The 15,973-nt window shown below is 42.7% G+C and overlaps 1 pseudogene; it reads right to left on the reverse strand.

The window, feature by feature from the left end:
* Positions 1-9,037: 9,037 nt before the first annotated feature.
* LOC114617171 lies at positions 9,038-10,309 on the reverse strand (annotated as a pseudogene).
* Positions 10,310-15,973: the final 5,664 nt, after the last annotated feature.

Genomic DNA, 15,973 nt, shown 5'->3' on the forward strand with positions numbered 1-15,973 from the left:
AGGGAGGGAAGGAGGGAGGGAGGGAGGGAGGGAGGGAGGGAAAGAACAAGCAAGTGAACACACTTGGGTTGTCCTTTGGCCTGCACACACAAGTCCAAGAGTCCAGGAGACTGGGGTATCTAAGGCAGCTTGGGCCAGTCTCCTCTGCTTCCCAGCAGACATTAAACCCTTTCAATAGCTTCCTGGCATCATGAAAGGACACTCCTAACACAACTGGAGCCTTGCTGCTCTCAAGACATCTAGGGCAGCTGAGGAACAGCTCCATCTAGTGGTAGGACGGGAGTAAGGGAGTAATGAGCCAGTGCCCACTCATACCTCCTGCTCCGCCTGACCTGTCCTACTGCAGCCTGGAACACAGGAAACCAAGCTTTGCAGGCAGACAGTATGCAGTAGGTGCTCAAATAATAAATGTCTATTTTGGCTAATGTGGGTTCAAACAAAAAACCAAATCAATCAAACAATCAATCTATCTATCTATCTATCTATCTATCTATCTATCATCTATCATCTATCTATCCCGAGTGCCTCTCTTTGGGTTCTGTTGAGTATCTTAAATAAGGCTGTGATCCAGAGTACCCCACTCAGGGAAGCTCCAAGTCATTCTAGAAAATAATGGAACATGAGAAGATTGTATGAATCTGATGTAAGATCAGCCCAAGGGATCCCCAAGCTTCTGTGTGAGTCTCAAGGAAGGGGGTCTGATTAGACAACTGTGGGAGGTTTGGCTTTCCTGGGTCATCAGTACCAACAATCACTGCAACTGTTTGCCGAACCCTGGACCACTCCTGCAATGGCCTCCCCTGGGCAGAGTTATGAGAATGGTGTGTGCCCAGGGAACCCCATACTTCTCTGGAGTCATCCACTTATGAAAACTGCACCCAGCCCTTGGAGGAGGATTTTTCTTTTCTCCACCCAAACCTGAAACATCTTATGTTGCTGTTTTTTTTTCTCTAACATTTCTTTTTGGGGTCCTGGGAGATGGCTCAGGGGGTAACTTATCCTACAAGAATGAAAACCTGAGTCCAATACCCAGCACCCATAGAAAAAAGCCAGGCACCTCAATAGAAGCCTGTGACCCCAGAATTTGGGAGAAGCAGAGACAGGCAAATCTTGAGAGCTGGCCAGCCAACCCGCTGCTAATGAAGGCTACCAATTTAGTAAGAGACCTTCAAAACAGCACGGCCGAGAGCAATAGAGGAAGGCAGCCATCATGGTATGGTCTCCATGGGTATTGCATGCCCATGCATCTGCACATCCACATGCATGTCACATACACACACACACACACACACACACACACACACACACACTGTATGAAATGTGTTCTGGCCATATTTTCTGACACAGAAGTTAATTTTAAACATCCTAGGGTCCCTCTGAGGAGTGGAGGTGGAGTACCCCTCTAACATTCCATGCCAACATTAGTCCCCTGTCATATCCACCCCAATCCCACTATGATGTCTGTGACTCAGCATGAGGGAACCAGAAAAGCTTGTGTGAGCGACATAGTAATGCTAGGCTTTCACTAAGCATGTAATTTAAATATCTCTGTGTGGTGATATTAGCATAACCTCCTAGCACACATCTGATATCAAAATGGTCCCTGGGGAGGACCTACAGCAGGATACCAAAGGTTACTGATGGCCAGTATTATCTCTCCACAGAGACCCCTGATCCCAAGTAACATCCCTACACTACAAAGCTCTGCTGCCCCCAACCTGGGCAAAATCTGAGATAAAGCATGCCAGTGGGTCTTCTGAGAGTTTGTAATTGTGTAGGAACTGCATCACCAAGCAGAGCCTGCATAAAACAAAACACTGGGGTGACTAAGACACTTCCTCCTCTGCATGTTTCCCTGTGACACGCTGATCCTGGAGCCCACAGTCATCCTCAAATAGTGTGGTACCCATCCCCACCCCTACCCTCTAATCTGCCCTCAGAAGGTAGGGAGGGAGTGCTGTGTTCAATCTATACACTCCCTCAGGACACTCTGATGACATGGGAAGAAAGAATGCAATAGAGAGGCCCAAGGAAAGTGGCCTGCTGATGAGTGAGACTGGCACACTTTCTAAAAGAAGGTTCGGCTCAGTTGGCACCAGTGTGGTGGACAGAGGCATGCAAATCCTTCTGTTATGAAATACCTAGAAAAGATAGATGAAGTTTTACTATCATTTCAAATGCATATATGAGTTCAAAGAAAAGGAAGGACTGAAGGTCGAACATTTGGACAGTGTATTAGAATTGGCATTTGTGTGTGTGTATGTGTGTGCTTGCACACTGTACTTGTGTCTGTAGGTTTGTGTGCATGTGGAGAACTGGGGACAACCTCAGTTGTCATTCAATAAGACATTGTCCATTTGGTTATTTGAGCCAGGGTTTCTCACTGGTCTGGATCTTTTCCAGTTAGGCAAGTCTGGCTATCTAGTGAGTCCCAGAGGGTTTCTAGCTTCTGCCTCCCCAGCACTGGCTGGGATTATAAGCACACGCCACCACACACGATTTTTTTTTATGTGGGTTCTGGAGATCAAATACAAGTCCTCACACATGAAGAGCTTTACTGACTGTCTTGCCAACCACTCTGTCAGTTTTCTAGTAACATATAACCATGTCACATAACACATAATCATGACACATAACCATGACACAATACTTAACCATGACACACATCATGTAACCATGACACATAACACCCATGACACATCACATCCATGACACATAACACATAACCACAGCACATAACCTCAAACTCAGAAGCTCAAGACAATACAAGTTAACTTACCACAGGTCTGAAAATGTGCAGTGCAGTGTCTCTAGACTGTCTTCCCCAAGGAGGAACCTGTTTCCACAGTTCATTCTGCTTTCAGAAGTCGCTCATATTCCTTCCAATATGGCCCCTCCTTCCTTCAATTTAAGGACCGGTGACACTACCTCTCTGGGACACTTTTCTCTCCCACCTGCATGGACCTCTGAGACAGCATGAGTCACATGTGTAACAACCAGCAGCCATGGTTCAGGATTAAGATTACATGTCATGAATTAAGATTACAACATCTGTGATCTTAGTTCTCCGTTGTCATGGAATCTAGTATGTTTGCTACAGAGCAGAGGGTGGCGGTTCTAAGGGGCAGGACTCCACATGCCACAGAGAGGAAGCTGAAAGCAACTAATGATGTAGGTAGGTTATGCTGGTTAGGGTTTTGTATTTTGGTTTTTTGTTTTGTTTGTTTGTTTGTTTGTTTGTTTGTTTGGTTGGTTGTTTTTGTTAAGTTGACACAGACCAAGATCATCTGGAGAAAGAGCCATAACTCAGAAAATGACTCCATCAGATTGGCCTGTATGTAGGGGTGGGGAAGAGTCATTTTCTTGGTTAATGATAGGAGAGGGCCCAGCCAGACAGTTTGTACCCTGCCTTCAATTAGTTCCCGAATGAAAGACACACTCACAGCCTTTATATTTACAATAAGCCTTAAACAACACAAGAGCCAGGCAGCTGACTACCCTCCATGCTGTTAGGGGTGAGTGGCCCTGCGTAATATAAGAAAGCAGACTGGGTAAATATAAGAGCAAGCCAGTAAACAGCATGTCTCTATAGACTCTGCTTCAGGTCCTGACTCTAGGTTCCCGCCCTGATTCCACCCGCCCACTAGGCACTCCTAGCAGTGATTTTTCTGGATCACATCTGAAGTGGGAAGATGTACACCTAAATGTGGGTGGCGCCCTCCAGTGGCTGCCCAAATAAAAGGAGATTGAAGAGAGATGCTTGCCTGCTTGCCTTCACTCTGGCAAATTCTTCTCTTCTGTTACCACATTCCTATCCTGAGATCAGAGCCCTCCTTCATCAGTCTTCCAATGAGGGCTGAAGACCAGCGGCTCTCCAGAAACCTCCCAGGCCTTCAGTGCCAGATTAGGAGAGCTGAAGCACCCAGCCTCATGAACTGAGCAGCTTCCAGATGCTCAGCCTCTGCGGCATACAGATGGCCACTGCTGAATTAGTACAGAAGTCAAACTAATTAGGCCACCTGTAATACATATTTATTCTGTCAATCTTGTTCTTCTAGAGAGCCCTCACTAACACACATAGAGTTGACATCAGAAGCATCATGAAAAATTCCATACAGCGGCTCAGTATTTAAAAACATTCATAAATTATTTAATTATATATGAAATAAATTGCAAAGAATTTGAGGAGCAGGGCTAAGAAATAATTTAGGAACTTAGCCCATGATATGAAGAAAGTAAAATAATGAGAAAGGAATACCAGGCAAATAAGACAAACTGGAACCACTGCTAAGGCCTAGGTAACTGTTGCCTATCTAGCCAGACATTTTGTGCTGTTACTAATGTTATAAGGAAATTTTCTGATATGCTCTTATTAGGAAACTTTCTCATGCCCAAGCTGATTACATATTCTGCTATGTTCTGTGCTCTTGGAAAGCAAGTCAGTTAGAACTGCTTAGTATAGTCAGCCACAATAAGCTTGGATATGAACCAACCACCAGACAGCACTTCCTGCACCTATGTATGAGATTTTATGGTTTTGGGTTTTATAAGATGTCTCTGGGATGGACCCCAAAATAAGAAAGACACCTACACCAATATAAGAAACTATTTGGAATAAGACTTCCATTTTGTGTAGGGGTCAAGTAAAGATTAAGTTCCCAAGACCTCCCTAGGAACTGACAGCCCACTTGGCAGTTATATGGGTAACTGACATCATGGTTGGTAAGTTGAGACATGAACGTTAGGCAAGGCAAGCCCCCTGCCACAGTTGAATACTCCAACCAACGGGAGCAGGGTAAGTGTACCACAAAGACATGTTCCTAAGGAAGTCCTCTATCTCTAAGTCCTGATCGGTGAAATAGCCTGACACAGATGTTTGTGGATCTCAGGCTTAAAAGCTCTACAGGATTCTAGCTGGGCATCACAGCCAGCTCCTGAGTCTGGTCTGTGGCTCTGATCAATCAGTCCTGGGACTAATTATCAGTCCTGGATCAAACTATCCCTGTCTGACACTGAGATCAATGTGTGTGGTCTGTGAGGCAACTCCTGGACCCCGACAATCACCAAATTATTATTAGATAAAAAGAATTTTCAAGCAGAGTCTTGGAGAGGTGAGGGGATTCTTATATGGCAAGCAGTTTATCCACTGAGCCCCCTCTCTGGTCCCTATAAGTGGGAACTTAAAAAAAAAATTGACAATGCACCCTGTGGTGGTTTGAAGGAATGGTCCCATACACTGATGTGTTTGAATGCTTGGCCCATGAGGCTTGCACTATTAGAATGTGTGCCCTTGTTGGAGGAAGTGTGTGACTGTGGGGCTGGGCTTTGAGGTCTCTTGGTGCTCACACTCCTCCCAGTATGGAACAGTCCCCTTCTGCTGCCTGAAGATCAAGATGTAGAACTGCCCCAGCTCTTGTATACAGAAAGCTCTTGGGTTAAAGGCGTGCTAGGGCAGAATCACACCACAACTACTTGTTTATAGTAAACAGAAAGCTCTTGGGTTTCTGCCTGCACACTATCACGTTTCTTGTCATGCTTACCGCCATGGTGATGATGGACTGAACCTTCCTACTCCACTGACATCCCAGAAGGAAAAAGCTCCTTCTTCTCCACGCTGTGTTCAACTCACAGATACTCCTTTCTTTGTCCTGGCTTTTATGTTTACTGCCTGTCAACTGGCTGCTTGCTCTGCCTCTTGACCTGTCATTGACTCTGTTTAGCTCTTATTACAGAAAGCTCTTGGGTTAAATGTGTGCTAGGGCCGGGTGGTGGTGGCGTACGCCTTTTATCCCAGCACTTGGGAAGCAGAGGCAGGCGGATTTCTGAGTTCGAGGCCAGCCTGGTCTACAGAGTGAGTTCCAGGACAGCCAGGGCTACACAGAGAAACCCTGTCTCAAAAGAAAAACAAAACAAAAAAAAATGTGTGCTAGGGCTGAGCCACACCCCAAGGTTTTCCCAGTTCACAATCTTGGTGTTCACAATGTGACCAAATATTTTGCAACGCAGTTAACCTCTAATGGCTAAGAGGAACTTTTAATATACAACAAAAACCTCCCTAATCTGTAAGTATATGATGTGGCTGATCCAGCAGTCAGAGAGTCTTTATAAATGGACACGGAATATCTTCTGAACTTAACCTTGCATAAGGCACAGACTTCTGAATTAACTTCAGACTGATGTGGTATGATTAGACTTGTATCAGGGGATATTGTCAAAGGGACACTGTGACAGGCTAACTTGAAAAAAAAATAGGACAGACAATGGAGCATCCTGAAGCACAGGGAGAGAGAGTGTGAATGGTCCAACAGCCAAATATTAACATCCTCTGAGTTTTGTCTCTTGGTCCCTACAAGTTCATCGCTTAGCTGGAACGGCCTATGTTTTAAAGTTTCAATGTGAGAGCCTGTCTCAAATAAAAGTGGAAAATGGAAGTACCTCAGGACATCCAAAATTGTCCTCTGACTTCAAAGTGCATGGCAAACACATGTATACCTGTATTTACATGCAGTCCCATACATAACTACACATACAAATACATGCTTGCACAGTCACTAGGTGCATTGCCTGTTTCTTGAGAAGTTAAGACTGGAGACTCTGCTTAGAAAACCTCCAAGAAGACCCCAAAAGGGAATTGATGACTCTGAGATGTCCAACACACTTAAGAGGCTCTGGCCACCTCCAGGGTATTATCATTCCACAACCCCTCCTCCTATGCCACAGCTCTTCCTCAGCTCTGGTTCATACATTGGAAACATGGAGTCTGTCATGACACAGTTTGAGGAACAGAGGAGGAGAAAGTCATGAAATATAGGAGATGGCAATGGTCCCCACCTACTCACAGGCTACCAGCCTCAGGCTTCTCTGAGCTGAGGGAAGAGGAACACTTGGCTTTGTGGAGCTCTCAGAGACATTGCATTTGTGCTAGACAGGATGTTTTCACTACCAAGTAAGATGGTGACTGGGAGTCACTTGGGGAACATTTTCTTTTCCAGAAATGACTTAGGTATTAGAATGTGCTCAAAGTTGGGAAGGAGGAGGTAGAGGAAGAGGAAGGGGAGGAAGAGGAGGAGGAGGAAGAGGAGGAGGAGGAGGAGGAGGAAGAAAAAGAAGAAGAAAAAGAAGAGAAAGAAAAGAAGAGAAGAAAGAGGAGAAAGAAGAGGAGGAAGAAGAGAAGGAAGAGAAGGAAGAAGAGAAGGAAGAGGAGGAAGAAGAGAAGGAAGAAGAGAAGGAAGAGGAGGAAGAAGAGAAGAGGAAGAAGAGAAGGAAGAGGAGGAAGAGAAGGAGGAAGATGATAAAAAAGAGGAGAAAGAAGAGGAAGAAGAGAAGAGGAGAAAGAGGAGGAAGAAGAGGAGTAGGAAAAAGAAGATGGGGGGAAGAAGGAGGAGATGTATAGGTCAGAAACAACTGGAAACTGTTGCAGTCTCTAGTCTGCTCCGTGGGCACTCTGCGTGGTAAGTAGTAATGTCGACCCAGTAGGATAATTTACCAAAATGTGAACCATTCTTATAATCAAAAATTCTGAAGTTAAAGCCAAGTCACACTGTGCACAGTGATAAGCAGGCTCATCACACTGTCCCATAATTCTCTCCATATTATTTCATTTCATGTCTAAAATTAGTTTATTAACTTCAATATATCTACAATTAGTATATTAGTTACTTTTCTGTTGCCATGATAAAATACCATAACTAAAAGCAACTAAAGAATTGATTTTGAAAAAAAAGAAAAAGAAAACAAACAAAAAAAAAGAATTGATTTTGGCTTACCCTTTCTGAGGGGTAAGGGCCCAAAAATGGCAAAGAAGGCCTGGCAGCAGCATCCAGGGCAGGGAGCTGGCTGATCACACTTCATCACATAGAGTACATAGCATTGGAGCAAATTTATAAACTCTCAACACCCCCTCCGACATATTTCCTTCAGCAAGCCTCCACCTCCTAAAAGTTTTGTAGACTCCTCAGCAGGATCATCAATAGGCAAGCAGCTGTGCAAACACATGGCTCCTTGGGAGTATTGCTCCTTCAAACCAACACAACAGGTAATCTGTGTGCCACTGCCTCCCAGTAATTCAAACAGCTGATAGGACAGAGTGTGTTCTTAACTCAATATATTTACAGTGTTCGAACTGGGGTTACTCTGCCATCACAGTGAGTTCACATTATATTAATGTTAATATACATTAATACAAATAGCGAAGAGATATTTTCATTTTATTAATGGATTATTTTGCAGAACAGAAAAGACCCTGCCTCAAAAAAAAAAAAAAGATACTTGACAATGACCTCTGACCTTTGCATGAGCATGTGTGGACATGCAAACACACACACACTCCAACCATTTTATCTGAACTAAGTAGATTCTTCATTTATAAATACGGATGGAACAAAGCATCACTGTTTCAACTATCACGAAGACACTATATACAACTTAGTTTTTCTTTTATCTCAATGGCTTAGATACCACAGGGTTTATACATCCAGCTAAAGACATTCACTCTTGAAAGCTTTTCTTTCTGGTTTCCTCTTATGTTTAGAATATTGTGTGCTGTGTTTTTTTTTTTTTCACTGTTCAAGGTTTATTTGGTGTTTTTGTTGGCATGACACTTGAGTGGTTGGTTCCATCACCCATATGCAGATCTTCCATTTCACATAATATTGCAATGTACACTACAGACACATATAATACACAAACTATCCTGTAGAACAGTTATGCACAAGATATGCATAATGGACTTACACACTGGAGCCGGGTTATGACTGACTGGGAACTCGTTGGCCTAGGCATGTGTGGTGAGAGTGCGCAGGGCAGCAACGCAGCAGGCTCACAGGGTAATCCAAGCCTGCACAGCTGGCAGTGTGTCTTGGAGACAGTGGGACTGTCACACTAACCAGGTTACCACTACACAAGTACCACTTGGCAGCAGGGTAGAGCTGTGGAAACTGAGATTTTTTTTTTCCCCACACCACCTCAACACAATTGTACTAAACACAGCTCAGATGAGAAGTGTGTGGTCTCCACTGAAACCCTGCTGCAGCCTGGACAGTGAAGTGCTAGGACACTGGGAAGACTTTAGAACTGCAGCTCCTTCTGGATTCCCCAGAGGGTATCTGCACTCTTCTTCAGGGGAGCCTCTTCCTCAGGAGTCAGTGTCACCTTCATAACATCCGAGATTCCATTTTGTCCCAGGATGCACAGGACACTGAGGAAGACATCATCATTGATTCCGTAGAGACCCTTAATCATGGTGGAAATGGGATGCACCCGCCTAAGGTTCTTCATTATGCTCTCGGCCAAGTCTGCCACAGAGAGGCCAATGGCCCAGGATGTGTAACCTTTCAGCTTGATCACCTCATACGCACTGTCAACCACCTGCTTGTGAACCTCCTTCCACTGTTCCTTGTCCACATCAGTACCCAGTTCTGGGTTCAGAGACTTCAGGGAGACACCAGCAACATTCACACCACTCCACACAGGCACACTGGAGTCGCCTTGCTCTCCCAGGACCCACCCATGACAGCTCAGCAGGTGAATTCCCAGCCTTTCTCCCATTAGGTAACGGAACCAAGCCGAATCCAGATTGCAACCACTTCCAATAACTCGGCTTTTGGGAAAGCCACTGATTTTCCAAGCCACATAGGTCAAGATATCCACGAGATTCGAGACTACAAGCAGCTTGCAGTGTGGACTGTACTTCACAATGTTGGGAATGATGAACTTGAAGATGTTCACGTTTTGCTGGACCAGATTGAGCTGGCTCTCTCCCTCTTGCTGACGGCCCCCGCTGTGATAATGACCAGCTTGGAGTTCGCAGTTACAGAATAGTCTTTGCTGGAGACAATTTTTGGTGTTCTAAGGAAAAGGCTGCCATGCTGGAGATCCATCATTTCTCCCTTTAGCTTGTCTTCTAAGACGTCAACAAGGGCAAGCTCATCTGCCAAGTCCTTCATTAAAATACTGATGGCACAAGCCATGCCAACAGCACCAACCCCAACAACTGTAATCTTGTTTGGGGGGCCTGTTCTTCCTTAAGAAGATTCACAATCAGCTGGTCCTTGAGGGTTGTCATCTTGGGTTTTGAATCTTTTGGGACCGCTAGTGCACGATGAGGGGCGAGCAGCAGCAGCGTGGCCTGGGCTCGGTGACAGTGGCTCCAGTACCGTGTGCTGTGTTTTATGTAATTGTGCATGGCTATCTCAATAATTGAAACAGTCTTCACTCTGGGCAGTCATTTGATCATGTGACTTTTACCCATGAACAACTCACGTATATCACACAACCATGGGGCTTTAAGGTCCAAGACATAAAGCCATTGGTACTGCTTAGAATCAAATTTACACTGCACCACTAATAGAAATTAGAAGCAATAGCTGCTGAAAGCAGAAGGTAAAATGGATGGGGCTGGAAAGCAAGCAGACTCGGGGCTGCAAATCCAATCAGGAACCCACGGCTGCGGCTCATGGCCCCAGCAGTGAACCTACTACTGTAATTCTGCTAAATGAATGTGGTATCAAACTGCTCTCAAAATTCCTCTATCTTACCCATAAATCAGTGCAGCTCTCGACCCTCATCAGAGGAATTCCACTGAGTAATAATTGTGACACAAGCTAGAGTTATCTGAGAGGAGGGCACTTCAATTGAAAAAACAAAATGCCTCCATACAATCCATCTTGTAGGGCATTTTCTTAGTTAGTGATTGATGTGGGTGGAGCCATCACTGTGCTGGTGGTCCTGAGTTCTATAAGAAAGCACCCTGAGCAAACCATGGGGAGCAAGGCAGAAAGCAGCACCCCTCTATGACCTCCTGTCTCTAGGTTCCTGTCCTGACTCCTTTGATGATGAACAGTGCTGTGGAAGTGTAAACTGAATAAACCCTTTCCTTACCAACTTGCTTTTGGTCATGGTGTTTCAGCACAGCAATAGAAACCCTAACAAAGACATACAGCAAACTCTTTAACATCTGAGCCATCTTGCGAGTCTTACGTATAGTGATTTTCTTGGTCTCATTTCCAGGTCTAATTGCTAGTGTAGAGAAACACAGTCCATCCTGTTTATTGACTATGTAACCTGGCAACTCTGGGGAGCCTGTAAGTTCTGGCAGTATGAATGTGTGGCCCTTTCCATTCCTTCCCATTTCCTAGATCATACCATCCACAGAGACACTTTGATTTTCCTTCCTTTCCAATACCAATTCCTTTTCTTGTCTAATTGCCCTGGTTTTGCCATAGAGCCTCCAGTTCAATATGCAATAGAAATAGCAAGAGCAGATGTATCTGTTTTCTAGATGATCTTTTTTTTTCTTTGTTTTTTTGAGACAGAGTTTCTCTGTGTAGTCCTAGCTGTCCTGGAACTCACTCTGTAGACCAGGCTGGCCTCAAACTCAGAAATCCGCCTGCCTCTGCCTCCCGAGTGCTGGGATAAAAGGCGTGCGCCGCCACTGCCCGGCTAGATGATCTTAAAGAAGGAATTTTTAGTCTTTTATCTGCTTTTAATCCCAGCACTCAGAAGGCAGAGGCAAGCAGGTCTCTGTGAGTTCAAGCCTGGTCTACAGAGTGAGTTTCAGGATAGCCAGGGCCACACAAAGAAACCCATCTTGGAAAACAAAACAAAAAACAACAAATAACAGATTGACCTAATGGAATAAATGCAATACGATATAAACATTTCTAAAATAACCAATATTTACATGTTAATGAGATTGGCTATAAAGTTCCCCTATATTTCCAGTTATTTGTAATATATGAATTATCTTACTTAAATGGTCAGAAATGGGACTTTGGAAGGAATCACTGTCTCTCATTTTATATTAGTAAAATACAAATATAGTTTAATTAATTCTTTAATCCTCACTATATTTTAGATATTAATCAAATCAATAAACATCAGTACTTGAGGTATAAACCATGGATGCTGTTATTACACTGATGTCTTTTGTATTCTTTGGATAACAAGAGTTAACCCAAGTCTTCATATGTCCAAACAGAGTAAACAAAGTTAAAGTTAACACTAGATGATTTTGTTTTATCCAAATTATACTGAATAATGAGGATATATGTATTTATAAAGACTGAAAAATACTTGAATCGCTAAAACATTAGTTTTGAATAAGAGAGGGGTACAGGGTTAGCAAAGAGTCATAACGAAAAGGCATGATCAAATGAAATATAATATTTTCATTTGTAGATTCATTAAAATCAAGACAAGTATTATCTTATCACTTAGTATTATGGCCAGGTAGAATATTAAAATATAAACAATTTTTAATTACAAAAATACTTAAAAAACACAAAAAGTGGGAGAAACATTCAGTCCCTCAGGGTGCTCATTTGTCCATCTGCCCAGCACTTCAGAAGTCCACAGACTGTGCCCTCAGGATGAGTGAGAAAGTTCCTGCCTCACGGTGAGTCAGGAGTGCCTAGAGACAACACTGACATTTTAATTACATCAGAGTCTTTTATGTAATGTCTTTTTTCTCTCTTGTTTAGTTGATGGTGACTCATCTGTGATTTTTTTATTCCTTTGAGGAAAACTCTATATCTAATTTTGAATTTTAGTTATCAAAGATAAAAGTCTTTGGGGTAGAGAGATAGCTCAGGGGTTAAGAACCTTGGCTGCTTTTCCAGAGAACCCAGGTTCAATTCCCAGCACTAACTGTTGGTAACTCCAGGTCCCTCTTCAAGCCCCCACAAACAACAGGCAGACGTGGTGCACAGATATACAAGAAAACACATATAGACATAAAAAAAATAATAATTTTTTAAAAAGTTAAGTCTTTTATAATTCTATGCATTATTTGCTTATTTAATAGATCCAATTTCATATTAAATTTTGTTCATTAAAACAAGTTTATAACCACTATGTAAAGTTGAAGTAAATATTTTAAACCAGCCGCCAGTCAAGCCGACTGTCTAAGTTGCCACAGCTTTGCCTAGCCAGAAACACCAGCCCTGCCACCCATGAGATGTCAGCGTGGGAGATGGCTCTGCCAATCTTCCACGCTGTCTCTGTAAGGCTGGGCTTTGCCCAGACCATCCCGCCAACCACACAGGCACAGTACAAATGAGACTCTAATGCTTAAATTATCCAAAGGCTTTATATATTTGGTAATGATCAATAACAAGGTGCCCATACAATCAGAAGTATAATCCAATACCCAACCTAGATATACCAACTACCTTTGACTGCCAGAGACACTCGAACATCCGCCTCTATGTTCCCCTCTCTCGTCTCCTAGCTCCTCCTCTTCCTCTCCTTACTCCTCCCACCTTAGCTCCTCCTACAACATAATTTAGTAGGAATGTTCTAAATAGGCAATGTTTTGTTTTATAGTTGAAACAATGACTGGTTGTCCAAAAAGCAAAGGCTTTGCTCAATGGTAAAACGTAAAAACCTAAATTATAATCACAGGTTTTAAATATTCATTTAGTAAGAGGCTACTAAAAATAAACCAATACTTAAGAAAATATTGCTGTAAAAAATAAATATTAATTGTACCTCAGGGTAATGAATTAACCTTAACAATTTTATAAACTTATATTATTTTAACTTAGTTACAATATTCATTTTAAGCAACTTTTTACAACATACTTTAATCTTAACATTATTATTGGTGTTATAAAATTTAGGGAAAAATTTAGTAAGATAATTTTACATGAAAACTCAGGAGACTGTGTCTAAAATCCCAAAAATGTATATCTTAGATATGCAACACTTATGAACACAGGTAAAGCACATTAATGGTTTATTTTCTTAACCAAATTTAAATTGCTTGTTAAATATTTCACATCCTACCCTCTAGTTTTTACAATATTTTCACCCTCTCTTTTATAATGTCTCTGACTTTAGGAGAGGTAGTATGATATAGACATATATATATATATACATATATATATATATATATATATAATACATAGATATGATTGATATATAATATATATATGATATAGTATGGTATACATATCATACATATATATGTGTGTGTATATGTAGTACATGTATACATATGATAGATATAGTATGGTATATATCATATAGAAGTATGATATATATAGTATGGCATATGTGTCACACACATATGATATATAGTATATGCATATAGATATGATATATACAATTTGGTATATATATCACACATAGATGATACATAGTATATATACATATATATGATAGATATCTCCCATTAGTAGTGAAGCACTCCACTGATACTTTCTCTCTGCACTTCGACTAGTTCTGAGTTTCTGCATTAACCACAATTAGGATGCATAATAATCTTCTCTGAGGAGGGTCGATAGTTGCACTGATTTATGGTGAAGAGAGAGAAATTTTGAGAGCAGTTTGATACGAAGTCCATCTAGCACCCACAGTGGGCTGGGTTCTCCCATGTCAATCATTAAGACAATCCCTGACAGACATGCCCAATCTGAAGGAGGCAATTCTTCAATTGAGGTTCCCTCTTGCCGAGTTGACTTCAATTTACATCACATTGGTAAAAATTGGTAAAAACAAAACAACAGCAAACAAAAACAAAACCTAGGACACTTCAATTACCAAACTATATGGTACTCCTATAAAAACAGATGTCTCTATCAGTGGAAGAGGATCAAGAGTCCAGAAGTAAACCTGGAGACCAACATCAACTGCTTTTTGAAAAAAAAGGACCAATACAATTTAAATGAAGGAAGAATACCCCACATAAAAGGGACGGTGGGATATCCACACCTAAGAATAAAATATAACCTTTCCCCATCCATTACAGTAATTAACGCAGGATCTGAATCTGGGGATGTGGTCCAGTGATACAGCACTTACCTAACATGTCCAGTGCCTTGGGTTCAATGCTCAGCACTGAAAACAAACAAAACCTAATTCATGATGATCAAAAGTTCAAAAGTAATACATCAGACCAGAAAACTCCAAAACCTGAGGAGTTTCGAGTTATCTAACACTTCTTAGAGAACCTGAGTACAGGGACAGGAGAAAAGGGCCTGAGGAGCTGGCTCAGGAGATAGCTCCTGCCTTGCATTAGGAGGACCTGCTTGAGCCTCAGAACTTCTATATAAAGCTGGGCGTGGCTGTGCACACTTATAACCCCTGGGCTGGGTGCAGGGCAGAGGCAGGTGAATCCCTGGGGCTCTCCAGCTTACTGAGCTCACTAGGTTTCAGGTTCAGTGAGAGATCCTGGCTCAAAAATATATAAATGGAGTGACTAAGGAAAGACACATGACATCAACTTCTGGCTTTGAACACGTGCACACACCCACACAAGCACATTTACATACCTCGGGATAGAAATGACAGAGGTGAGAACTCTCTCCTGCCTGGTGTCTGGCAGCATCTGTGGCCCTGGGCACACGGCAGGAACAGCAGCAAGCAGCAGCCCCTGGTGTAACAACAAAGGCCTCGGGTCTCAGGGACTGTGTTAGTTGTTTTTCTCATTGCTGTGACAAAATACTTAATAAAACAGGGGCTTTACTTTGGCTGCCAGCTTAGGGGTGACCAGGAAGTGGTTAGTCACATTGCAGCCAGTCAGGGTCCAGGAATGCTGGTCCTCAGTCTTCTTCCTTTGTATTCTAGCCCAGAGGATGGTGCCACATGTTGGTTGAGTCTTCCCACTTCAGTTTTCCTAACTTGAAAGGCCTTCGTAGACAGGTCTGTAGGTGTGTCTCCCAGGTGATCTCAGATCCGTGATTAATACTAAGCATGCAGCAGTTGGTCCTAGCGTCAACTTGCCTTAGAATACTATGAACTGTGTAGAGAATTGCAGACAACCACAACAGCCACTCCACGTGTGGCACCTGCCATGGGCCTAGATCTCCGAGGAGGGTGGCTGGCGGTAGAGACAATTACTCAGCTTTTGCTGGTTTGACCTTCCCTCCTGCCGTTAGCCTTCTTTACCCTGTTGATGTGATCTCTTTGCTGCTATCTGAAGCGTTCCTTTTCCAGGCGTCCATCCCTAAGGAGCAGCAGTCTTTCCATATTT

Source organism: Grammomys surdaster, unplaced genomic scaffold (assembly GCF_004785775.1).
Source record: "Grammomys surdaster isolate TR1022 unplaced genomic scaffold, NIH_TR_1.0 135, whole genome shotgun sequence".
Lineage (NCBI taxonomy): Eukaryota > Metazoa > Chordata > Mammalia > Rodentia > Muridae > Grammomys > Grammomys surdaster.